This window comes from Crocodylus siamensis, chromosome 3, assembly GCF_052110815.1.
Source record: "Crocodylus siamensis isolate JL-2025a chromosome 3, ASM5211081v1, whole genome shotgun sequence".
NCBI lineage: Eukaryota > Metazoa > Chordata > Crocodylia > Crocodylidae > Crocodylus > Crocodylus siamensis.
The window spans coordinates 99,290,788-99,297,189 of NC_143397.1; positions in this window are offsets into that span (position 1 = coordinate 99,290,788).

Here is a 6,402-nt window from a genome sequence, read left to right on the forward strand (position 1 = left end):
TGTATTTGTGCTGCTTTTTTCCTGAGAATGAGTTGGCATGTTGTCACCATGAACGCCTGCTGCTAATTGTAGAGCTGGCCTTGCCAGTATGGCAGCTTTTAATGTCTAAGTTTGACAACATTTTTATGTTAGAAAGCGTAATGTGTAGCATATTAGCAATAATATGTATTTATAGAAAATGGATTATTTTTCACCTTACTGAGCCAGTTCATTAACTGTATATGACACGCACACAAACGTAATGTGTGAACATGTACATGATATAAGATGTATAACATAAGCACCACCTGGTTCCATATTCTTTTTGCCTTATGACATCACTAAACTTGTTTTTGAAGGGCATTTTTCTACCTGAACAAAGGCTTTTTTATGCATGTTCCATTCTTTACATGTGAATCAGGAAGAAAGTCTTCCTGAGGAAAGTTGCATACTGAAAACCAGTCTAGTTGTGACCCACTAAAAGTTTTTTTAATAACACTACTAAACAGCTGAATTTTGCTGATTACAAATGTTTGTGTGTTTTATTTGTTTCATGAAGTTTGGTTGATGCCATTCATTGCGCTGCTAAAGTGAAGCCTAGCTATTACTCTAGCTTTATGCTGATTTCCATATGGGCAGTGTAATAGAAAAACCAAAAAGGCTGAACAGACTTCATTTTTAAAATGTTTTGTTGGTCTAAAAGATAATTGTTGTTGGTTGTTTTTTGCATTAGTGGAGTCTTTCCTTGAAGAAAATTGGAAGCTTCACTTAAGCAAACAGCTTGATTTCTTGTATTGTTTAAAAAGTTGGGTTGATTATGAAATGGAAACCAATACTTTTTGAATATTGTAGAGGGCACTGCAACAGAACTGCGTAAATTCAAGTACAGTTAATTTAAAGTTGTTTGATCAACAGATGTTGAATATACCATGTTTATTTAAAATCATTGTCCTGTTGTTGTTTAAAAAATAAAATTTTGAATACAATCAAATGTTTGGAATAATTATTTTTTTTTTACCATCTTCTGCTGAACTAACACTTTCTTATATCCCAAGCCTCTTGTGTTGCACTACTAGTCATCCAGATATGAAATCAAATTCTCATTTTAAGTTGCAGTATTTCTATATGATGATCCATTCACGTTTGGCAAAAGTACAACAGATGGTTGCTTTTTCCATTCTATAGCTTTGAAACTTGAACTCCACTCTATTTATCTAGGTTTTTCAATTCACAATGAAACTTGTCAAAGATTTATTTTGATCTCTGACGAATAAACTGAATTTTACTAGTTGAGCTTATGGATAGGCTTATGCATGGCTTGTTGCAGAAATGTTGGTCCTTTTAGAAGTGAAGTGCTTTCAAGGGTGGGTGCCATTGCCTTGAAACATGTGGGAATTGATGCACGGTTTGTCTGACTTGGTTGAGGTTCACAATGAACTTGAGGCAGTTGGAAATAAAAACTAAGTCTCCTGACTCGAAGTGCTTGGCTTGGTTTCCTTTCTTTTAGCTTTCCGTTCTTTTAGCTGTGTTCCAACACAAACTTGCATACTTCTTGCAAAAGTAGTCCAGAACCAGTGTATACAGAGAGTGCAAGCAGTTATTGCTCACTGCTCTAGCAGAAGGCCTTCAGCAGTGAGGGTGTTTTTTACATGTGCTTGGGGCAGGGGGAGAGGGGAGCACTTTAATTGGACTGGCTCTGAGAGCTGCTCTAATTAAAGCACCCAGAGCATTGTGTGTATCTGCATCCCTGCACTTCAAAACGGCAATGGGGGCACTTTAATTGAAAGCTTTTTTGACAAGCTTTAGATAAAGCATCTTTGCTGCCATATTAAACCGTGGGGACTTTGGTACGTGAGACTGGCTGGGTGGAGCACAGTAATTACTTGACTTAATTAAGTCTGCACCGATGTGCTGTAATTACAACACATTGGAGCAGCCTCCACACCCATGTACAGAAACCCTGAGGCTTTTACTTACGGACTTCAATATACTAACTTCTGCAATTTCATTTATCAATGGGATGGATAAATAAGTTTGGATGCTGGAGTTCCAGAGAAGTAACCACCAGTGCAGCCATTATGAAAGGTGTCTTAAAAAAGGAAGAAAGACAACATTGAAAGATGTGTTCATACCTGTATCGTGCGACTACTCCAGCTTCCTAAACGTTAACAAACAGCATTCAAACTTTTTCTCCCCTTCCAGAACCCCTAGTCGTTTTCCCACCTATTTATATAGTTCTCGTTTTCATGTTTATTTTCTCATTTGCTCAATCCATACTCATGGCTTGACTTTCTTCTCTCCTTTCCATTTCAACTTTCTTGCTATTATATGCCCCCCCCCCCCGCAACTGGATGCTCTTTATAGTCATCCTCTTCCATATTCATTTAATCTTACAATCCTTCTTTATTCCCTTCTAACAGTCTATATAGTTCTTCCATTTCCTGCATGTGTATTTCCATGCACACCCTTCCCCTGCCTCAGAGGTTAATCTAGTTCTATGAGGCCAAATCTGGGCATGATTACACTGATTTTTTTTTTCTTTTATTTGTTTTGTCTTGGAAACCAAAGGTCTAAAATAATGCAACTGTTCAGTTTTATAACACCTATTTAGACTGTCTTAAGCAATCAACTCTGTGGTATCAAAACATATCTAATCAATAAAGCATTGTAAAGGAGGGTGAAAATCCTGAGAAATGCCATTCGCTGTATTGAACTTCAACTTGTTGATGTGAAGGTGAACAAAGTTTAAATTGTTGAGTGGTGGTACATTTAGATTACATCCCAGTTGTTTATTTTAGCTTATGCTTTAGCTTATTGTAGATTTTTTAAAGCAACTTGCATTTTAAAATTGGCAGCAGAAAAAGCCACAGATGGAAAAAGTATACACAGTAAAAGCTGTTATCCGGCATCCCCTGGATATCAGATATGCTGGTTAAACAAATGTGCACCGTTTAGTGCACTCCCCAGCATCAGGGTGCCAGGGGACGGGGGGGGGGCCCCGCGCAGGCTGCTTTGCCCTGGGCTGTGGGCCGAAGAAGTGGCAAAGAAAAACTCAGCTTGTGGCGGCGGAACAGGAAGTCCCCCAGAAGTGGTACTTCCAGTTTCACTTCTGCCGCATCCCTCAGATGCCGGTTAATAGAGTTTTCTGGCTAATAAAGTGCCAGCGCAGCTTTTGCTGAAGAAAGGTAAGAGGAAGAGTGGAATCCTTGTTTTGTTGCGCAGTATAAACTCCCAGTGCTGAACAAGTAAGGGCAAATTGTCATTCTGTTCTTTTTACTGGTGCTTGTTACCGTGAACATCTTCAGCGGTTGAAAACTAAACCTCTGTCCCTAAGGACAAGAAAAGTGCCAAAAATGCTGCATTAAGGCTCTCTGTCACCCCTCACCTCAATTCTGTCTGACTGCCAGTCTCATGATGGTAAAAACTAACTGTATTGAAGGTCCTTAACAGAAGCATCTTGTAAAGATGGGGTGGGTAACCCAGGTGAGCTGGGGTACAGAAGCAATTAGTCCCCTCCAGTGAACAAGTTCTATATTCAGGTTTCATTGCAGAAATGAACCTTTGACATGTGCTTGCTGAATTGTAGGCAAAAAAAGTCCAACTTGTGAAGCCCAGGCATTGTTATCTTGGTTGTAAAATATCTAGAAGGTACTTCTCTTATGTTTTGTATGCTGGGCTTTCTGCTGGGATCCTTATTTTTAAGAAGTAATGTAAAGATCCCCTCACTGTGAATCAGCACAGTCATGTCTGTGTACAGAGAGAGAGCAACTTCCAAAATTTAAGTGATCCAAAGCTCCTTTTGACCACTTCTGAAATATGAGCTTTCACGTTTGGCCTACGGCCAAAATACAGCAGAATTTGTACTTGGTGTTATTGCAGCTCCAGGTCAGTGAAGAGTTGTAGCAAATCATATCTTTGATTAATTTATACACCAGGCAACAGTGGGGTGTTTTTTTTGTTGGTTTGTCTTTTCTTTTTTCTTTTGCTTGAATGAGCGCGAGTGAATAATTACATACTTGTAACTGGCAAGTTGTTGTGTGGCACTTTCATTTTACTTGGATAAGCAGATGACAGTTGGTGATCAAATTGATGTTTGCCTTGCTATTCCAGTGGGCCAGGCTCCGGTTTTGGGCAATGTGCACTGGGCGGGTTAGAAAAGTGGGCAGTGCACAACAGGATGCAGTACAACAAGGACAAATACAGAGTGTTAAACACCTACAGCACAAAAATATCCAGCACATCTACCAGCTGGGAAGTGACCCTCTCAGCAGCACAGAAGCAGAAAGGGATCTGAGTCATAGTGGACTCCAAGATGAACATGAGTCGTCAGCGTGATGACATTATTAGCAAAGCTAACTGCACTTTATCATGCATCAGCAGATGCATGACAAATAGATCCAAGGAGATGAATACTTCCCCTCTATGCGGCACTGTTCAGACTGCAGTTGGAGTACTGCATCCAGTTTTGGGTGCCGTACTTCAAGAAAGATGTTGATAGACTTGAGAGGGTCCGGAGAATAGTTAGGGGCTTATAGGACAAGCCCTGTGAGGAGAGACTGAGGGATCTGGACCTCTTCAGCCTTCAAAAGAGAAGGCTGAGAGGTGATCTTGTGGCCGCCCACAAATTCATTAGGGGGATGCACCAAGGGATCGGAGATGCTCTGTTCACCAGGGCGCCCCTTGGGGTAACAAGGAACGATGAGTACAAACTGACAGAGGCTAGATATCAGGAAAAACTTATTCACGGTAAAGGTGGCCAGAACTTAGAATGGGCTTCCGAAGGTGGTGGTGCTCTCTCCTACCTTGGGGGTCTTTAAGAGAAGGCTGGATAGGCATCTGGCTGGGTCATCTGACCCCAGCACTTTTTCCCGCCCAGGGCAGGGGGTCAAACTCAATGATCTGGTGAGGTCCCTTCCGACCCTAGCATCTATGGATCCCAAGGTTACGATTTCAGGCTGTCTCTTCAATGGCAAGTAGTAATGACATGACTGATGTCTGACCATCCTGATCTCAAAATGGTGCATCCAGCCATGCACATGTGGTATGGCAGGCGTTGCAATTGTTGCTCACTGCACTATTAAGTGAATGCATGCCAGGGTCCTATGTGTATGCAAAAGGTCATAACAATGCTGATGCCAGCAAGAAGCCTGGAAGAGCCTTTTTCTCTAGACCTGAGCTGGTAGACTACAAAATCTCAAATGGAAAAGCATTCTGAAATGTGCCTGGGGAGAGAGTGCTCTCTCTCCCTCCTTATCTCCCACACCAGACTCTTCTCCCTCCTGCTGACAGGAAGGAAAAGCCTTAGCCAAACAGCCATAGCCAAGCCCATGTGCCAGCTGAAATTAATGGGACTCTGTGGCAGTTTTATATGTAGCCAGCTTGTTGGGTGAATGACAGAGGTCAGGCGTACGTTCTTGTTTTTATGGCTGTGCAGGAAGCTAAGTACGTTTGCTGGAAGCATGAGGCAGGAACTGTCAGAAGAAATGTTTTCACCAGCCTCTGACATGAAATGAGATATTGTTCTTGACTTGGGTATTAGGTCCTCCGGGTCTGTGTTAAACTTAGGGCTGCCAATGGGACTTGCCTGACCTAAAAAGAAATATTTAAGCCTCTGCTGACTTCTTACCTACAAAATGTGAACAGCATTTCCTCTGTGTATGCCTGTTTGTTGCTCAGCAATCTTCTGGTCTTTCATTTAGTGCTCACTGCTTTCTGTGGCAGTAGCAATATTTTTTCTATGGGGCTGACAGGTTCTTAGGGAAAGGAAACCCTTAAAGATTTCATGTTTAAAATCACCTCCCCACCTTCTCCCCCAGCGGTATCTCAAATAGTGTTTTTCATAATAAAGAAGAAGAGGTGGAGATTCTCTGAATCCCTGTAAGGCTCTCATTATGTCAGTGCAACTCACTGGGTAGGGGGCTTATACTTTAGAAATGGGCACTAGTATGAAACTCTGCAAGATGTCATGGGCTCCCATGTCCCATTCAAGACTATCTTGGGCCTCTGCAGGTAGGAGGTGATGGTAAAAGTGTCATGCTCTTTGTTTGGGGCAGTGGGTGAAAAGTGCAATGGCTATGTTGACTTAAGGTACCGGTATATTCGCTGTTCCTTCTATCCCCACCTCCAGTGGGGAAGGTGGAAGGCCTTGATAGATGTGCACTCCCACCACACTTCTCCCTCCTGCTGACAGGAAGAAAAGGCCATAACCAAATCCATGTGCCAGCTGGAATTAATTGGACTTTGTGGCAATTTTGTATGCAGCCGGCTTGTTGGGTGAACGACAGGTCAGATGTACATGGTTAGGGTAATTCTTTATCTTCATAAGGCTGCTATTTTTGTCTTCTGAAGGAATACATGTTTCATAGGCTCAAGTAGCTTATTTTGGCTTTGGGAGTCTGTCTTACTGAATTAAACAGAGCACTT